Here is a 21,566-nt window from a genome sequence, read left to right on the forward strand (position 1 = left end):
GTGAGAATGGCTAAGATCAAAAACTCAGGTGACAGCAGATGCTGGCGAGGATGTGGAGAAAGAGGAACACTCCTCCATTGTTGGTGGGATTGCAGACTGGTACAACCATTCTGGAAATCAGTCTGGAGGTTCCTCAGAAAATTGGACATTGAACTGCCTGAGGATCCAGCTATACCTCTCTTGGGCATATACCCAAAAGATGCCCCAACATATAAAAAAGACACGTGCTCCACTATGTTCATCGCAGCCTTATTTATAATAGCCAGAAGCTGGAAAGAACCCAGATCCCCTTCAACAGAGGAATGGATACAGAAAATGTGGTACATTTACACAATGGAATATTACTCAGCTATCAAAAACAACGACTTTATGAAATTCGTAGGCAAATGGTTGGAACTGGAAAATATCATCCTGAGTGAGCTAACCCAATCACAGAAAGACATACATGGTATGCACTCATTGATAAGTGGCTATTAGCCCAAATGCTTGAATTACCCTTGATGCCTAGAACAAATGAAACTCAAGACGGATGATCAAAATGTGAATGCTTCACTCCTTCTTTAAAAGGGGAACAAGAATACCCTTGGCAGGGAAGAGAGAGGCAAAGATTAAAACAGAGACTGAAGGAACACCCATTCAGAGCCTGCCCCACATGTGGCCCATACATATACAGCCACCCAATTAGACAAGATGGATGAAGCAAAGAAGTGCAGACCGACAGGAGCCGGATGTAGATTGCTCCTGAGAGACACAGCCAGAATACAGCAAATACAGAGGCGAATGCCAGCAGCAAACCACTGAACTGAGAATAGGACCCCCGTTGAAGGAATCAGAGAAAGAACTGGAAGAGCTTGAAGGGGCTCGAGACCCCATATGTACAACAATGCCAAGCAACCAGAGCTTCCAGGGACTAAGCCACTACCTAAAGACTATACATGGACTGACCCTGGACTCTGACCTCATAGGTAGCAATGAATATCCTAGTAAGAGCACCAGTGAAAGGGGAAGCCCTGGGTCCTGCTAAGACTGAACCCCCAGTGAACTAGACTGTTGAGGGGAGGGCGGCAATGGGGGGAGGGTTGGGAGGGGAACACCCATAAGGAAGGGGAGGGGGGAGGGGGATGTTTGCCCGAAAACCGGGAAAGGGAATAACACTCGAAATGTATATAAGAAATACTCAAGTTAATAAAAAAGAAAGAAAGAAAATAAATAAATAAATACCCTTGGGAGTATTCAAAAAAAAAAAAAAAAGAATTCACTCTCTCTACTTGAATGCCTTCAGGCTGAGACATTGATATTCTGGATTTAGACCAACCCTTGCCACCATTGGCTGCCATGGTCCTTAGACTTTCAGACTTGAAGCTAATTCTGGCTTGAGAGACTGTGGCACTTCCCAGCCCCCACAATCACATGAGATAATTACTTATGCTAAATCTCCCGTGTGCGCCATACCGGCTTCCTTTCTCTGAAGGACCCTGGCTGTATCCCCCATTCTTATTGTCTTTATTATGCAAATGATAGAATTCAGTCTCCTGAAGGTAAAGGGCCAGGTTCTAGTTCACAGAGAAGGCAGCTAATCTTGGATTTACCGGATCTCCTTGGCGTGTGAGATTATGCTCTTAATTATGAGTTTGGTGTACAGTTTTAACAGTCACAAGCTTTGCACTGGTCTCCTGTGAGGGTCCTGGTTGGCAATTAAAGCGTGGTAGGAAGATCAAACAAAACAAAGTCTTTAAATGGTCTTAGGCTCACCGTTATATAAGAATGTAAGTGAGGCCTTGATTTTTTTATTGGTTATTTTTTATTTACATTTCAAATGCTGTCCCCCTTCCTGGTCTCCCCTCTGCAAACCCTCCATCCCATCCCTCTCCCCTTTGCCTCTAAGAGGGTGCCCCCCACTCATCTACCCACTCCTGCCTCACCTCTGTGACATCCCCTTTACTGGAACATAGAGCCTCCACAGGACCAAGGGCCTCCCCTCCCACTTATGCCAGACAAGGCAAGTCTCTGCCACATATGTAGCTGGAGCCATGGACCCATCCATGTGTACTCTTTGGTTTGTGGTTTAGTCCCTGGGAGCTCTGGAGTGTCCCATTAGTTGATATTGTTCTTTGATAGGTCTGGTTTTAAAAAGCAAAATAACTAATAACAACATGAAATAAACATTTTGGACTCAAGCCATTGGGCTGTCTTATGTGGACTCTATGGAAAGTTTGATGCCCCTGTCTCTAAGAGGCCTGAAGTGTCTGCAGATTGGTGGGGCTGATAATGGGGAAGAAGAACTAGATGTGAAGCGAGAACAGGAAAGGAAATCTAGACTCTACACCCTTCCCTTATTGCTTCCAGATTGATGACATACGACAATGCCAAAAATGCTTGTGCCTTCGGCTGTGCTGCAGCTCATACACTGGACTTGGAAACTGGAGGGAGTGAGAGATGAGATCTGGTAGAGCAGGAAAATTGCAGCGGTGGCTGTGGCCCCTGGCCAACAAGGCAAGCCAGCAAGTTCGGGTCAATGTGCTTGGGCTGAGGTAAGGCACAGTGACCTCAGCTAACCTTGCTCTTTCGTTTCTGCTCTTCACATCTCAAGCAAATTTCTCCTTGGCCAACCCTCCTCCAGAGCCACCCAGGAAAGGGAACATAATGGATAAAATTCTGTATTAGTTAACTGGCACGGTACTAAAGCAATACAAGGAAACATGGGTGGGCTTAGATAGCCATAGATCTCTGCGTAGACACAGCCATCCGCACTGCCAAATTGCCTATCTGTTCAGAATGCCTTCATCTCCTTCCTTCTGCTAGCAGACTATGCGTCCAACTGACAGGGTGAATGAAATAGGTCACCCCTGTCTACATCCGTTACTTTTCTGTTATTATAAAACACTGTGCCCAAGGTCAACTTGAGGAAGAGCTTTGTGGCTCATGGTTTCAGAGGGATAAGAGTCCACTATGCCAGGGAGACACATCAGCAGGTAACATGCATGGCACTGGGAGCAGGGAGCTGAGATCTCATCACCAATAGCAACCATAATACAGAGACAGACACACACACACAGACACACACACACACACACACACACAGAGAGAGAGAGAGAGAGAGAGAGAGAGAGAGAGAGAGAGAGAGGAAAGTTGGATAATGCTATGTAATCTCAAAGCCCACTCATAATAATGTAATTCCTTAAGCCAGACTGTATTTCCTAAGCCTCCCCAAACAGTACACACCATCTAGGGAGCAAGACTTCGATTATCTGAGAAGTGGGGCACAGTTTCTCAATCAAACCACCATAGCTGTCTTGATAAACCAGTCTAGAAAGTTCAAGACTCAAGGTATTAAATCTGTGACCATGTGTCACTGTTCGAAGCAGGTTTGACATGAACTAAGTCGTCTTAATTACATAGGAATTTTAAAGACAATGGTGACCTCTGATTCTGCCCACACTTTTGGAGAATTAACTGTCTAAAGCCATTAGAAATGAACTGCAAGCTGCACTCCACTATTTGCCTGAAGTTTGCTTCTATTCCACATAAAAACTTTCTATGTAAAATTTGTAAGGAAGTATATGTGCAGAAAAGTTCGCTCTGGTTCCAACGGAGCTCTTATATGATATTGAAAAAATATAAACAGGAAAGTGATGCACTTATGTTTGTATTTTTTAAAGACTCGTGTCAAATATAGATAGACTATGAGGCAATTGTTAGACTGGTTGTCAGTCCATCTGGTCATTTGTACAAAAAAGGTCCTGGTGGAGACTGAGCCAGGTAGATGGATTTCAGGAACACTCTAGAAAATAAATTATTAAGTTTGGTGATGAATTAGGGATGAGGTGAGGGAATAAAACCTTTCTAAGAATGATTTGATGGTCCCTAGCTCAAATGATGAGATGGATAGAAACTGGATGCTTCGTGGGAGAGAGCACAGGCCAGTCATGGATACTCAAGATGTTAAAATGAAAGGGCTTCAGAGCTCCAAATAGAGATGTCGGTTAAGAAGTTGACTATTTAGCCCCGGAACTTAGAGGGAAACTTTGTGTTAGATGTAAGTAAGTTTAGAAGTTAAGCATATATAAGTGGCAATCAAAGCAAGGAAAGGGAATACATACTCTTTTAGAAAGAAAAAATAATGTGAAATAGGTAGAGGTGTAGATGTAGATAGGTAGAGATAGATATAGATATAGGATATATATATGTGTGTATATGTATATGATAGACAGTTTTTACCTCCCTTCATCTTGAGGGAAATTCTCTGTCATGAGTTAGCTATTTCCCCTACCCACTCATGAATGGTAGAGCATGGCTCTGAGACATTAACACTTTATAGACTGCCATGGTATGTATGTAGGGACTCTTGAGAACTTATCGATTTGGTGGTGACAGTGGCAGCAGCAAATATGAAGCAAAAGAATGTCCCAGTGAATGTATCCCAATGGTGTGGCTGTGACACGCTCTTGGTCACCTCGCATCGACTGGATTCACAGTAGAGTCTGCATGAGTCTGTAACGGGCCTCTGCATACACCTTACGGTTTTGTAGCTTGGTATGCTTGTGGGGCTCCTAACAGTGTCTCTGACTCTTTGTCTGATCGTAGGACCCTTTTTATCCTGTGGGTTGCCTCATCCAACCCTCATATGAAGATTTATGTCTAATCGTCTTATAACTTATTATGCCATGTTTTGGTTGATATCCCGGGAGGCCTGCCTTTTTCTGAAGGGTGAGGATACTGTGTTAAGAAAGGCCAAGTGTACTTTCAAACAAAAACTTTATCTTTATTTGACCTAAGGTATTAAATCTGTAACCATGTGTCACTGTTCGAAGCAGGTTTAACATGGATTACGTCATCTTAATTACATAGGAATTTTAAAGACAATGGTGACCTCTGATTCTGCCCACATTTTTTTTTTGGAGAATTAACTGTCTAATCTCTACAAAAGCCCCTGGAAACGAACTGCAAACTGCACTCCACTCTTTGCCTAAAGTTTGCTTATATTCCACATAAAAACTTTCCCTCTGAGGTCCAGGACTAAAATAGTCAACTTCTTAACTTACATCTCTCTTTGGAGCTCTGAAGCCCCTTCAGTGTAGCATCTTGAATATCCATGACTGTGTGTTAGTCTGCTGTAGAAATAAACACACTATACTGTGATGATACATGTATATATCTGCCTCCTTATTACTCTTTTTAAAACTACGGTTAGTCTGAGGCTCAATATCGTAACGTGCATTATCGATTTTATCAATTTCAATGAAATAGAATAGCAAGTCAAAGAAAACGACAGAATAGAAAAGAAGAAGTCAGACTATGTAACTTTTATGCAGCCGCTATGTTTGTTACATGTATTCAGTACTTGCATTGGTAGTGATGTAAAATATAGAAACATAAGTCAGCGAACACTCACCTCCTCTAAAGATACAGAAGGCATTCTAGCAAGTGTCGCTTAATCCTAACAACCAGAAAAATGTATATAATGTACAATTCGCTAACTTCTCTGGAACCCACCACAGAGGTGAGGTTTCCAGGTAGCTAGCTAAGAGGAATGACAAAGGGGAAAATGTCCTCCTGAAGACAGATGGAACCCACCACTGAAGTACCTTGGGCGATATAGAAGGAGAAGCCACGGTGACTCAATTTAAAATAACAAGCAAAAAGAGAGAGGGGGTATCTCCCAATGACACAGAATGAGAGGAGATACGGACACATTCCCTGCCTATCATTGGAAACTATGCTGACTTGAGGCAATTAAAAAGTCTAGTCTAGGGGCTGGGGATTTAGCTCAGTGGTAGAGCGCTTACCTAGGAAGCGCTAAGGCCCTGGGTTCGGTCCCCAGCTCCGAAAAAAAAAGAACCAAAAAAAAAAAGGTCTAGTCTATTTCAAAATAGCATTCAGAAATAGCCAGGCAAGGAGTATATTGCTACTTACAGTATAGATTTGATCCAGAAAAGATGTGCACTGTTAAAATCATTAGACACTTTGGGGATTGGAGAGATTGTTCAATGGTTACTGCACTGGCTGCTCTTACAGAGGACCAGGGTTTGGTTCCCAGCACCCACATGGTTGGTCACAACCATCTGTAAGTCCAGTTTCAGAGGATCCGATGCCCTCTTCTGGCCTCTGAGGTCACTACACACAGGAGATCTGATGCCTGAGTCTCCATAGGCACTGCACACATATGGTGTACACACACAGGTACATATAAACATATATATACATATAAAATAAAAATAAACAACCCTTTAAAAGTTAGCCCCTAAATCCATTTCCTTTGATTCTATCACTAACAATGTTGGACAGAAATTTCTAAATAATCTTCAGGTGACCCTTCAGCTTCAAGTTTCTCCACCCTCTTCTTCCAAATTAATTATGATTAAAGTATTAAAACATTTTAAATTGAAGGTATCTTTTCTAGTAATATGAAGTCATTTCTAAAGTTAAAGTCTCTAAATTTATATTCTTAAAATGGAAGTCATTGATTCTCCCATTTAACAAACTGTAAGGGAAATGATGTTGGGTAGTAATGGTGTTATTCAAAATATAAATATTTATGTTCTATCAGAGTTGTTCAAATTGTCAGCTAGGGCTTTTAAAGATATTGATTTTATTAGAAAGCAAAGTAATTATTACAAGAACATAAACAAGGCTCTTGTCGTTTTTCCACTTAAGTTCCTGGAAAAGTAAAATATTATTATGTGGAGATATTGACTATGTGTTATTATCAACGACTTTCTTTGATGGTTGTATTGGCTACTTTTATGTCATTATGATCAAAATACCTGACAGAAAATTACTTCAGGAGGGGAAGATTTATTTTAGCCCCGAGTTTCAGTTCATCGCCATGTGGAAAGCATGGTGGCAGAAGAACTCAGTTCGTCACGGTGGGAGCATATGGTGAAGGCTGTTCACACCACAATGGACAGGGAATCATAGAGTGTGATGGGAATATACACATCTCTATTATTCTTAGAGGCCTGCCACAAATGATTGACTTTCTTCCCACCGGTCAGCGATTTTCAAACTTATGCTCACAGCCCCCTTGCCAAATCTCTATCTCTAGAAATATTCACATTAAAATCTTTAGCAATAGCAAAACCACAGTTATGAAGTAGTAACAAAAATAATTCCATGGCTGGGGGAGGGGGATGTCACCACAACATGAGAAACTATATTAAAGGGTAGCAGTATTGGCAATGTTGAATAGAACTGTGTAAGCCCTACCTATTAAAGGAGCCACAGTTGTTTGAAGTATGAAGCTTGGGGACATTTCAGATCACAACCATGGAGAAGTCAAATGTGGGGTCTTCTGTGGCTATCTCTGCTTCTCTGTGTCATTGCAATATCAGAGGTTGCCATCATTTTCCTACTAAATGTGACTTTTTTTTCTCTTTCTTCAATGGTTGGGTTAGTTGAGGGTTGCTCCGTGAGAACTTCATGGGCTTCCTATGGACATGAAGGAAATGTCTCCTCTCAAAATGTTTCGTGAGGCTTGTCGTATCTGACAACACCCTCTCCTGACATAACTCCCTTTATATGTCCTCTGAAACTCACACTCTGATAGGTTGAGTTCCTTTGGTGCCTTGAATGAGCTGTGTCTCATCTGCTTTCCAAACAGTTTAACATAGTCTGGGGGAAATGGACTCAGAATCTAAAGGGAGCTTGGGAAGGTAGGTCTACTATCTTACTGCTATGAAGAGATCATCATCAAATAAAGAGATACTTAGACCGACACCTCCTGGCTAAGCTAAAGTTTCCCAAGTGTTATCTTTGCCACATGCCTCTACTCCTTCATAGCTACAGCATATCACTGGCCTGGCATGCCACGGTGCTCTGGGGAAAGATGACTGAGAGAGTCTGCCCTAGGTAACTTCACAATTCTCTGGAAGTCGTACACCCCATCCCACCATGTAGGACACATGAATTAGTAAGAGAGCTGATTCCAAGGGACATCCTGCAAAATTCCTTAGACTCTTTCCTTAGACAGTTTGACCATGCCCATGGTTCCCAGTCCTGAGAAAGACTTCTACATCATGTCCACCAAATAAGAATGACCTGGGCAGTGATAGCAGAGGTGGGAGAGTCGTTTCTCTAGACAGACAAATAGGCACAGTGAGAAACCAGATGGGGGATGAAGGAAAATGGAACCTAAAAGTGACTTTGGTAACAAGCTCATTAGCGAAGAAAGAGAATGGAAATGGGGCAGAGTAAATAATCAGTCATGGACTGGTTTAAGCTCTAAAGACAGATCACTAGACTGGGAGAAAGGTATTTATTTTGATCTGCTAAAATTACAGGGATATAATTTTTTTATCTGTGGTCACCTGGAAATTAATAAATGGTACTAAGCAGACAGGATTATGCAAGCAAACAGACTGGAAACCGTCCTTGTGAATTCATTTCTTGAACACTTCTCACAGGTCGTCTCCTCTTTATTAAAATTCTGCCTCTTGGTCTACTGCTAAAAGAGACATGTTCAGACTTCTCCTCCTTCATATCTACAACATATCACTGACCTTCAGTGTTCTGCAAAGCAGCATGGGGTTAAAGTTCAGGCATGTGCAGAAAGAGGGGGAGGGGGATCAAGACGGGGAGGGAGGGAGAAAGGGAGGGAGGGAGGGAGGGAGAGAGAGAGAGAGAGAGAGAGAGAGAGAGAGAGAGAGAGAGAGCTGTGCTTCTCTTGCTGGCCACAACAGCTGAATCCCATTTTGATGTGACCAGCATAAGATCTGCAAGCTCTGTGTGCCCCTCCCATTGGAAGTGTGGGACCTGGAGTTGGGTGTTTGCACGATTGCCTTCCCACTCTCTCAAAGGTGCCTTCTAACCCTATGAAGAACTGAAAATGCCCTATTCTACAGGGGAAAATGTGAATTTGAAAATGGCCAATAATAGTCACGTCAATGTATGTTTATGACATTCAATATAATGTCTAACCCACCTGTTAAAGATGAATACAAATCAAATTTCACCAGGAGCTTCTCTATGTGTTTCTGTGGAAAACTGTTGCAAAGATATGAGGACTACAAACTAGAGATTGCTTACCGACTCTCGAAAGTCCACGGCATTCATTCCTTTTTAGATTTACATATTCATTTTACTTTGTATGTCTGAGTGTTTTTGCCTACGTGTATGTATGTATTGCACCATGTGTATGCACTGTACCCTTGGAGGCCAGAAGAGGGCATCAGATCACCTAGAAACAGAGTTACAGATGGTTGTGAGCCACCATGTGGCTGCTGGAAGTCAAACCCAGGTCCTTTGTGTGAGCAGCAAGTGCTCTAACCATTGACTCATCTCTCCAGCTTGAGTTCACAGACAAGTGTATTCAGTTATTGGACATGCACTTACTCTTGACCTGAATGTTCAGAAATCTGTATTTTAAACTAAGGAGGATGTCATATCACACTGTTCTATAATGGGATACTTAATCAAGGGTCTTTCCTCCTGGGAAGCCAATAAGGGAGGTCAACAGATGGATTTCTTTTCTTCCTGTCTTTATTTTTCCCTATGGTTTATAATTTTCCTACAATAAAAATACATTATTTTTATTGAGGTAGGACTAGAACATTTTAGCAAAGTCTATTAAAACCTCAAATGTTAAGATTGTCAAAATCCAGACACTAAAATATTGATTGGTATGCTTGTGTGATCGTATTGTGCATCCAGGTATGCTACGTATACAGTATGCATGCATGTGTACATGAATGCACATGGAGGACAGAGGTCAGGGTCCGACCTCTTTATCACTCTCTACATAGTTTAATAAAACAGGGTCACTCGCTAGACTTAGAACTTACCAATTTAGATTGACAGTCTGCCCAGTGATCCTGTTCAATACCAAGACGATAGGCGTGCTCTAACGTGCTTGGCTTTTTATTATGGTTTGGGAATGTGTCAAACTCACTCCCAATTTATGAAGGAATCATTTTCTTGACTGAACCACCTTCTCAACCCCAACGTTTATATCCTTTTTTAATGTAAAGAGACATCTACAGAAACATCACGTTTGGTTAAAGGATCTCTGCAGGATCTTGCCAGAGTCCCTCTGGCAAGTTTGAGGTGTGTATCTACCTTGCCGTCAGCACACCCAACCCCCCTGCCTCTTCCGAAATGCTTGTAATGAGAGTGGATTTCTATGTGCAAACCTATCTGGCCAGTGCACGCTTTTGATGTAGAGTGCTTGTAATTACAGTTATTTAGAATACCCATAAGCTTTAACAAGGCTGCCTCTCCCAGAAGCAAATCAAAGACACAGGACTCCGAAGAGCTGATTCACCATTCTCATTCATGACTAATGGCAAGCAAGAAAAGAGTCAAGATGCATAAAAAAAAAAAATTTAAAGCCTGGAAAAGATCAGCTGTAATTGCAAGAATCGAAATCAGATGACTCCAAGGGGAAACCTAAAAAGAGTCGAGAGAAATAACGGAGACCTTGAAGGCAGGCAGGGGCGGGCGAATGTGAGTCCTAACTGTCTGGGTTTAGATGTGGTTTAAGGGAGCCTGAAACGGTCCGTGTGCTGGGATCTTGGTCCCCAGTGTGGTGCATTAAGAAAAGGGAAAATGTGTTGGAAGTGTACCCTAGAGGGGGGTCGTAAGAAGGTGGAATGATGCCTCACTTGACATAATCCTTCCTGTGCGTCACATGACAATGTGTTCAGTATGCTTTGAGGTCCATGGTAGACATCAATTCATTTAACTGAACATCCTCGGAGGTCCTGTTATTAGTCCAATTTTACTGATGGGGAAATTAAGCTGGAAGGATGCTAAAAAATCTTACTGTGCCTCACACAGCTAAATGGTAAAGACATGACTAATGTACCAGATAGTGTGGCTCCAGGGCCCTTGCTCCCAAATGCTGCCTTAAAGAATCTCACAGGACAATGGTTTCACCAGGGGTGCCTCGGTTCAGGGAATCCTTGAGTGATTTTGTCCTTACTTTGTCTTGCATACGCCAACCAGATACCCTCCCCACTCCGATGCTTCTAAGGCAATCTAAGTTGAAGCAGATGGAGCTGGAAAGGGGACTTCTGATGCCAAAGAGTTGGAGGCTGATTTCAGAGCCAAGCGGTTGGTGGTAGGGCAGACTCTAGAGCCTTGTGCATTCGAGAGGAGACCCCGCCATACCCCTGATGGATGGGGCCTCTGAGACTCACTGAAACCTGCAAGACCATTCATTGCTTGCGAGAAACCTACTTAGCATATATAGTGGGCCATTATTCTCCTGTAGTTCACAGGGGAAGAATCTTCATAGAGCGCTGTGGAGGCTACCCACCCGGGTGGCGCTAGGGGTGAACCCAAATGGATACGGATCTAGCTTTCAAGTCCGTACACCGGCAACGGGGGAAGACAACTTACTAACAAGTAACCTAAAAATGACTTTTTCCCCAGTCTCTCACACAGATATGCTCCTTCAAACTTGGCCCAATTTCTCTGAGCCAAGAGCAGAAGGCATGGCAAAGCTCCCAGGAAGTGAAATCGTCAGGAAGATTCTTCTAAGACCTGTTTTGGGTGGCGCCAAGGAAGCGATCAGTGAAGAAACGTCTGAGTCCTTTTTTAATGTGCCTCCAGGTTTCTGTGGCAGTAGCAGAATAGGAGTCTTTGTGCATTCTGTAGTCTGTGTTATTGGCAGAATTCGAAGAGGAATCCTCGAATAGAAGGCTGCATTAGCGGGGCTGGGGATTTAGCTCAGTGGTAGAGCGCTTACCTAGGAAGCGCAAGGCCCTGGGTTCGGTCCCCAGCTCCTGAAAAAAGAACCAAGAAAAAAAAAAAAAAAAGAAGGCTGCATTAGCATTTCCAGGAACTGGTATAGCAGGATAAAGGAACTGCTTATGTTGGTTGTGTAAAAAGTAGAAATCTACAATTATCTTATAAAGGCATGAGCATGAGCGTGCATGTGCGCGCGCACACACACACACACACACGTCAAAAATTATAATTTCCTCATAAAAGACAAAATTTATCCAAGTATGATTGGACATGCTGTTTGGCACACCTCCACGTCTTGGCGTTCTTTTAGGCTCAATTACATTAACTGATTTGAATCTGGAAAATCTGAAGTTATGGAAATTGATGAGGGACCACAAAAGCATCCCACTCACATTTTTCCTAATGCAAAATGTAATTGTGAAATATGTGTGTGTGTGTGTGTATATATATATATATTATATTTTTCCATGTGATTTTGGTTATGCATTATTGTGTTAGAGAGCACTATCATTTTTCATTTGCTTCATTCTATTTTTAATATATAGAGGTCTAGGTTCATATGAATGTCATATGAACACACATGACGTTCAGAAAGAAAAACTGAGTCTTTGTTTTTAAAATCGTGGGAATGTGTAACTTAAAACTTCGATTTCGATCATCCTCAGTTGGAGGTGAGTACATTTCCCACTCTACTGAGCACAATGTCACCATTCAGCCCAGAATCTTAATTTTCAGACATAATAATAATGGTAATTTTGTAAGTATTGTCACAGTTTTAAAAATGAATACCTTTAAAAAAATGAACATCATATGTTGTCTTAGACAGCTACGTAGAAAAAAAAACTACAGTCAGGTCCTTTATTATAATAACAAGAAACCAAGTTTACACAGGGAAAATAGGCATATATGTGTATAATAATATGAATGTGTGTATGGTTATATATCCTATGTCATTCCTCAGTCAACATCCACCGTCAGGGTGGATCTCCTTGATTCAGGGTCATTCGCTGACATGCACCTTGCCATGGTGGGGCTGGCCATCTAGAAGGCTTCAGGTATCTGTGTGTCCCTAAGTCCAGGCAATGGTAAACGCTCGCCTGCACCACTATGCCCAGCTCTTTCTTATGGGGCGGCTGGGGATCGAACTCAGGTTTTCATGATTGCATAGCACGTACTTTATCCCTGAGTTGTCTTACCAGCCCCAGGAAATGGACGTCTGTAAGAGAAAGTGTAAGAAACCACACCCTTCCTATAGAAAGAGGCGTCAGCATGGCAGCGTAGGGCAGGCAGGTTGTATATTTATTAATGAAGTGATTAGTAAGTGGTCATTGTTGTCCCCATTGTTTCCCTGCTGTGGGAAAGCGAGTGCTGCTCACAGAGCACATCCCATTCTGTTGGATCATCCTGAATGGCTTTGGTCCTTAGAACTGAGAGAGCTCTGGTTTGAATCCCCTAAGGACTCAGTGAACCATGCATATTCAGTTTGGGCATCATATGCGGCCTATAAATGTATATGCTTGTATGGTCTGTGACCCACGGAGATAGACAAATCAAACATATAAAGTGATTGCTTTCCTTCTTTGTCTCCCATAGTTTCTGCTGTTTTAACCAGATCTGGCCCAGCCTACTTGGTCAGTAACCCAAGTTTTGAGGTGATCTTCTGCATTCCCTTCGGCAATGGCTGAGTCTTTGCAGTTTCAGGTAGGTGTGTGTGTGTGTGTGTGTGTGTGTGTGTGTGTGTGTGTGTGTGCTCAATGAGAATAGGAATTGGCAAATCCCCCTCCAAGCTAGGGGTTAGTTTCCTTTTAACCTCTGTCTTATGCCTTGCTGGTGTCTGTGTGACACCCCTTCATCCTTGCAGCCATTTTACCATATTCTTCACTGAGGTTAAGGAGGTTGCAGATGTGTCTGGTAAGGATGCTGCTGTATCTTCCAGTTTCCACCTGTGCCCGGAGCTTACTCGGTCCCACAGCTCTCTTACCCAAATCCCATGGGGGAGAGAGCCGGGCTCTCAGAAGTGTGGACAATCCTGAGAGCTCGGGGTGACCACCACTTCTGCTTACATTCCTGGCCCAAGAGGAACTCACCTGGAGCCCTCTGGACATAGGAACCTAGGAGCAGTCAGGGACAGGATCCTTCCAGTCTCTGCCTGCAGCCAGAGCTGAAAACCAGTCACCAGGAGCACTGACACACCTGACAGCAGAGGTAAGACCACCATTTCTGCTCTGAGGGACCCACCTGGAGCCCTCTGGACACAGGAACCCAGGAGCAATATGGGACAGGATCCTATGCCCAAAGCTGACCTTGCGATACAGCTCTCTGTACCCAAATCCCGCTGGGAGAAAGCCAGTCTCCAGGAGTGGTGACACACAGGCTTACAGGAGGGTCAAGCCACTGTCAGAGACAGCAAGACCAGCTAACACCAGAGACAATCAGATGGCAAGAGGCAAGCGCAGGAACCCAAGCAACAGAAACCAAGACTACTTGGCATCATCACAGCCCAGTTCTCCCTCCAAAGCAAATACTTGATATCCCAACACACAAGAAAAGCAAGATTTGGATTTAAAATCACACCTTACCATGATGAAAGAAGATTTTTAAAAAGGACATAAATAATTCCCTTAAAGAAATACAGGACAACACAACAAGTAGAAGCCCTTAAAGAGGTAACACAAAAATCCCTTAAAGAATTACAGGAAAACACAAACAAACAGGCAAAAAAAAATTGAACAAAACCGTCCAGGATCTAAAAATGGAAATAGAAACAATAAGAAAACCACAAAGGGAGACAACCCTGGAGATAGAAAACCTAGGAAAGAGATCAAAAGTCATAGACACAAGCATTGCCAACAGAATACAAGAGATAGAAGAGAGACTCTCAGACATAGAAGATACCATAGAAAACATGGACACAACAGTCAAAGAAAATATAAAATGCAAAAAACTCCTAACCCAAAACATCCAGGAAATCCAGGACCCAGAAGATCAAACCTAAGGATAATAGGTATAGAAGAGAAAAAAGATTCTCAACTTAAAGGGCCAGTAAATATCTTCAAAATTATAGAAGAAAACTTCCCCAACCTAAAGAAAGAGATGCCCATAAACATACAAGAAGCCGACAGAACTCCAAATAGATCGGACCAGAGAAGAAATTCCTCCTGTCACATAAAAATCAAAACACCAAATGCACAAAACAAAGAAAGAATATTAAAAGCAATAAAGGAAAAGGGTCAAGTAACATACAAAGGCAGACCTGTCAGAATTACCCCAGACTTCTCACCAGAGACTATGAAAGCCAGAAGATCCTGGGCAGATGTCATACAGACCCTAAGAGAACACAAATGCCAGCCCAGGCCACTACATCCAGCAAAACTCTGAATTACCATAGATGGAGAAACCAAGATATTCCATGACAAAACCAAACTTACACAATATCTTTCCACAAATCCAACGCTACAAAGAATAACAGATACATAGCTCCAACACAAGGAGGGAAGCTACACCCTAGAAAAAGCAAGATAATACTCTAATTTCAACTAACCCAAAAGAAGATAGCCACACAAACATAATTCCACCTCTAACAACAAAAATAACAGGAAGCAACAATCACTATTCCTTAATATCTATTGACATCAATGGGCTCAATCCCCCAATAAAAAGACATAGACTAACAAAGATCTTGGAAAGGTCAGGAATTCAAGGCCCATACCTAAACACAGGAAAAGCAATATACAGAAAACCAGTAGCCAATATCAAACTAAATAGACAGAAACTTGAAGCAATCCCACTAAACCCAGGGACTAGACAAGGCTGCCCACTCTCTCCCTACCTATTCAATGTAGTACTTCAAGTCCTAGTCAGAGCAATCAGACAACAAAAGGAGGTCAAAGGGATACAAATTGAAAGGAAGAAGTCAAAATATCACTATTTGCAGATCACTTACTAGATCACACTGATGTTCTTTCCGAACACCTCTCAGACACGTGTGCCCTTCGTTTGTCTCCTGGCAATAAGCTTTGGTCTGGAAGCTTGTCCGTTCTCGCCTAATGCCTGTAACTTCCTTCTCAGTGAGGGTCCCATACCTCTTGTTCCCATCACCAACTGCCAGAGACATCATCAGGCAATCTAATGGTATTATTTTCATTCTTCTAATGACTTCCCATCAAGGAGCAGTGGGAGCCAAACTCATGGCTTTTGATGTTTCCATTATGATCGTCCAGGCCTCACAAGAAGGGCACCCCTGTTACCATGTGCTATTGCCTACCTGCCCCTTAACATGACAGTTCCTATCAACACGCAGGGTCCTGTTTACTTTTCCTCAAGCTTTAGCGCCATCATCCCTTCTGTGGTGAAACGCCCCCTGACTCCTCCTGGGAGATTTACTCACTTCTTCTCTCTATAAATTCTGGTTGTTTCACAGTCCTGAAATGAAGCCGCTTATCACATGGCCCTGTGATCTCTTGTTCTATGAACTGCTGGGTGGTAAAGACGTTATCTTCTTACCAGGTTCACTTATTCCGTCACAATAGTTAATGTTTCTGTACCCTCAGTGCTGATGCTGGTGCCTACCTAGCTCAGAACAGATGTTTGTGAAGTGATAATTAAATAAATTAATTAATAAGAACACCATCGTCATCGTGTGTGGTCCAAGTGTATCACTTTTATCATGTTCTAGGGGGAAAAGCACAGACTTCTCTTGGGAGATTGGCGTGGTCACGCCATCGAGAGGGCTCAACAGCAGGAAAGAGGCATGGCACTAAGCTTGAAGGCTCGTCTCCAATTATTGGAACCCACAGGTTAGGAGGAGAAAAGTGACTCATACAACTTGTCCTCTGACTTCACATGTACACGACGCCATCACCTACCCCATCCTCCCAACCCCCCTACTCCCATATGCTCCCAAAATCTTATGTTAATTGGAAGCAACCCTTCAAATGGAGTCTGGGACCTATCTGGTCCAGAACCAGCATTTGGAGGAGCAACACTCACTCCAGGAGTCCTTCAGAGCTCATCTAACCTGGGGCCAGGACGCAGAACCTACTGACCGATGGCTTGGTCTGACACAGAGTCAAATTTCCTGAGGGGCTGCCATTCCTCTCTGCATCTACATCAGTAACTTGCCTCATCTAGGTTGACAAACAGCCAGGCTTGCCAATGTATCACCACAGCAAACAAACAGTTGCCATAGTAATTCTTTTTCTAGGGATGTATTTGCACAGGCCTTCGAATTAGAGTTGAAAATAGAATCAATCACTTATAAATGAAGAGTAATCACTATGGCCTCTCCTAGTCTAGCTGAATCAAGGAAGGCTTTCCTGGTGAGCAGACTGTAATTAGCAACTATGAATCCACCGTAGGTTTAAGGAAGTTATCAGATACCCAGTGGGGTCATAGGCTTCCAGAAGTGTCTTGATTTTATGCCCTGACTGGTTGAATAGGTTTTCCTTTCTTTTTCAGTCCACACAATTGGCAGCTCAATATGACACTGAGAAGCCTGCAAAGAACTGTACTTCATAGTAAAGTTCCAGAGTGGCCCCGGGGAACATCTTGCTTCCAGGATTGCACCTCAGTGGATGCCGTGTCATTTGGAGACAGTGGGTTCTCCAATGGGAGAAGATGGATGGGTATGTTTAGACGTCTTTTCTGGCGACATCTAATCTCATTTGTGTGGGGAAGGAGTCATCCTGACCCTTTGAAGAAGACTCAACCTGTTTGCACTGAAGTGTGGGCCATTATACTTCATCCTTTTTATTATGGAGAGCATGCATTCAAACCACAGAAACTGTATGAATGCCTCCTGCACGATCGACTGCCATGATTGATGTCAGCAAATGCACAGCTGGAGAATAAAGTTTGGGGCTGAACAGATCAGAGGTCAAACTGTCCCTGTACTATTTATGGCTGTGTTCACATCTCTAAACTTCTTAACAATAGTTTTCTCACACTTAAACATATTTCGGTGTCTTAAAAAGAAGGTAAGGGGGCAGGAGAGATGGCTCAGTGGTTAAGAGCTCTCCTCTTTATTTTTTTTTAAAGATTTGTTTATTTATTATATACACTGTAGCTGTCAGACACACCAGAAGAGGGCATCAGACCCCATTACAGATGGTTGTGAGCCACCATGTGGTTGCTGAGATTTGAACTCAGGACCTCTGGAAGAGCAGTCAGTGCTCTCAACCACTGAGCCATCTCTCCAGCCCAAGAGCACTCCTCTTAAATTAAGTTGCTCCTCTAGAGGTCCTGAGTTCAATTCCTAGCAACCATATGGTGGCTCATAACCACCTATAATGGGATCCGATGCCCTCTTCTGGTGAACAGATGTACATGAAGACAAAGCACTCATAGGTATAAAATACCTAAATAAAGAAATCTTTAAAAAATGTTTTATGTTACAACCCAGAGACTTCTCCAAATTAAAGTAAGTAATGGGTTCAGAACCATAACTGGTAGCTATGAAGCATTACTCAATGACAGACTAATAATTTCCCCAGGTATTATAGTTTTCTTATAGAATTATTAAGACAAATATACAATACCATTTGAAAAGGAATATATTGAAATAATACATCTGAACATAGCTCTATATTTTAGGACTTAATAAAGCATGTCAATCACAGAGGTGATTTTTAAAACAACCACATAATCTTTATAACATTAAGTCTTAATTCCCAAAGCATAAACCAGCTTGGGTCTTACCTTGTTATTTTTAGATACATCTTTCCCCTTATAAACTGGATACCTTATATCCAACAGTATCTTGATGAGGGTTGAGCAGTCGAAAGATTTTAGATAAGTATGCTTCACTTCCTGAACTTTCCGACCTCTCTCTTGGCTGCTTGTAACCATCTTTTTTTATAGCTTTGCAAACAAGTATCTGTTCTTCTCAGCCTAGATCAATTAGGAAGCGGAAGAAAGAGCCGGGACACAGACAAGTCATGCCTTTCCTGCTCTCCGCTCTTATCTGGCCTGACCTGTCTAAGCAGCTGGGAGAAGAGCCAGCTTTGCTCTGGCTCCCGCTCCACGGGGAGGCTGCATTTAACAATCCAAAGGGAGTCATTTTCCACTGACTTAAAGAAGTCTTTGTCATCCCCTGAAACATGTCTCCTGCTGCCAACTACTCACCGGGATACTACTTGAGATTATATTCAGCCATGGTGTCTTCTCTACTGAAGCTGCCCAGGTAACTTGTAACTGCTGTCATTTAAGCCTGAGCCACGGAGAAAAAGGCAGCAGAGTCAACTGTGGGCACTACCTGTTCTAACCCAACCTTCTCATGTCTCTCTCTGACACTACTTTTTTTTTAAACTTATTCTCCTTGCATCACTATCACAGCCATCCCTTCCCAGCCATCCCTCCCACAATCCTTCCCCCTACTCCCCTCTCCTCCTCTGAGCAAGTGGCAGCCTCACCGTGTATCTCCCCACCTTGGCACATCAAGTCTCCCGCTGAGGCCAGACAAGGTAGCCCAGATAGAAGAACACATCCCATGTACAGGCTTTTGGGATAGAACTGCAATGTCCCATGCTTGAGTTGTTCAGGACCCACATTAAGGCTAAGCTGCATATCTGCCCCATATGTGCGGAGGCCTAGGTTCAGCCTGTGTATGCTGGTGTATTTGCTTGGTGGTTCAAGTCTCTGAGAGCCCCAAGGATCTAGGTTAGTTGACTCTGTTTGCCTTCCTGTGGAGCTCCTATCCTCTTTGGGGCCTGCAATCCTTCCTCCTATTCTCCCATAAGACTCCCCAAGCTCCATCCAGTTTGGCAATGTGTGTCTGCATCTGTCTGAGTCAGCTGCTGGGTAGAGCCTCTCAGAGGACAGCCATGCTAGGCTCCTGTCTGCAAGCATAGCAGGGTATCATTAATAGACACAGCTGTTTTCAATGCAAATTCTTTCACATTACTATTGTAAAGGTTCTGTATCCATACATGTGTCTCTAGATGTGTTTTAAAAGATTCTGGAATAGAAGAAATTCTAAACACTGTATGGTGGTTCTCATACTTTGGGGGGGGGGGCACCAGAAGAACAACCTGCAGGACTATACCCTGCCTCCTCTCTCTCCTCCCCATCCCAGTTTCCAGTCAGCAGACCTGGTGTGGACAAGAGAATTCACCTTTCCTACAAGGTCACAAGTGTTGCCACCTCCGTCTCTGCCTTGGGGACCTTATTCTGAGAATATCATTCAAGACGTGCAGCTACTCTATCTAGTGACCCAGATTCTGCTAGAGACATCATTGATAGCAGCAGTCAAATAAATCAGTTTCCATTGTGAAGTTCCTGACTGAAAACTACCTATGAAGCCTCAACCACTACAGATGCTAGCCTGGTTGGCTTTTTTTTTTTTTTTTTTTTTTGTACAGACTTTTGTTGCCTAGGGAACAGACTTAGTCAGAAGACTTTCTTAACTGGAGTGTTGCCCCTTTGAGATATTACTTCCTTAATCTAAAATATGCATTCAAGTAAGTTATTTATGTTTCCTATATCTCTGTTACCAGATCTAAGAAACAGACAGACAGACACACGCGCGCGCGCACACACACACACACACACACACACACACACACACAGAGGCACACATAAGTACATACACACACACACACACACACACAGAGGCACACATAGGTACATACAGGCACATACAGACACACACAGATACACATAGATACACACACACACATACACACACATGCAAACACACAGAGACACAAAGAGACACATGTATACAGAAACACAAATGCTCTTAGAAACACACACAGAAATATACAAAAAAAACAGATTCACACTGAGACACACAGACAGGAACATACTTAAAAACACATGCACACACACAGAGTCCATGTGCTACAGAACATTTTAGTCAATAGTAAACTACAGCTAGGATGGTGACTTTTCTCATTTGCTTTTTGTTACTGTGATAAGACAATATCCAAAAACAACTTGGGGGAAAACGGCTTCTTTGGCTTACAGGTTACAGCCCATCACTGGGGGAAGCCAGGACAGGAACTCAAGGCAAGGACCTGGAGGCAGGAACTAAAGCAGAGACCATGGAGGGATGCTGCTTACTGGCTTGTTCCTCAAAACTTGCTTAGCCTGCTTTCTTATACCATCTGGGACAACCTGCCCAGGAATATTGGTGCCCACAGTGGCTGGGCTCTTCTACATCAATTGGAACTAGAAAAAAAAAGAGGAAAGGAAAGGAAAGGAAAGGAAAGGAAAGGAAAGGAAAGGAAAGGAAAGGAAAGAAAAGAACCCCACAGACTTGCTCCCAGGCCAATCTGATGGAGGCAATTCTTCAATTCTGCTTCCCTCCTCTGAAGTTTGTATCCACGAGACTACAGCCCTTAGTGCTAGCATTGCCATCTTGGTGTTATAAGCTCACCTATGATGCTAGCACGGCATCAATCATCTTAGTTTATCTCTCGGAACCCGTCCTGTGGTACGCAATGCGTGTCTGCATCTACCTGTCCATATACTCATATTCTCAATTGCTTCCATATGAGAAATCTAAAACAGCCTCACACCCATGTGCATTTGGATAACACTAATTTTGGGTTTAGTGGGTTATATATATATTTTTAAAGTGAGGGCACAAAGTTGGGAAGGGGATATGGGAGACTGGGAAGGGGGATGGGGACATTTATGATTAAAATACCTTGCACCCATGCATGAAATTCTCAGGGAATTTTAAAAAGCAAAAGAACGTGTGGGGACCCAAGCATAGCAGCTTGTCTGCTGCTCTCTGAGCTTACGGGGACAAATATGGCAAGAGACGCGTCACCATATAATTGTCGGGATATTGTAACTCAGCAAACTATTAGTACAGCTTTGACTTTATAGAATCCAGAAGCTTAAAAAAATAAACTAGCTATAAGTGAACCTGA

This window comes from Rattus norvegicus, chromosome 8, assembly GCF_021556685.1.
Source record: "Rattus norvegicus strain SHRSP/BbbUtx chromosome 8, alternate assembly SHRSP_T2T, whole genome shotgun sequence".
Classification (NCBI taxonomy): domain Eukaryota; kingdom Metazoa; phylum Chordata; class Mammalia; order Rodentia; family Muridae; genus Rattus; species Rattus norvegicus.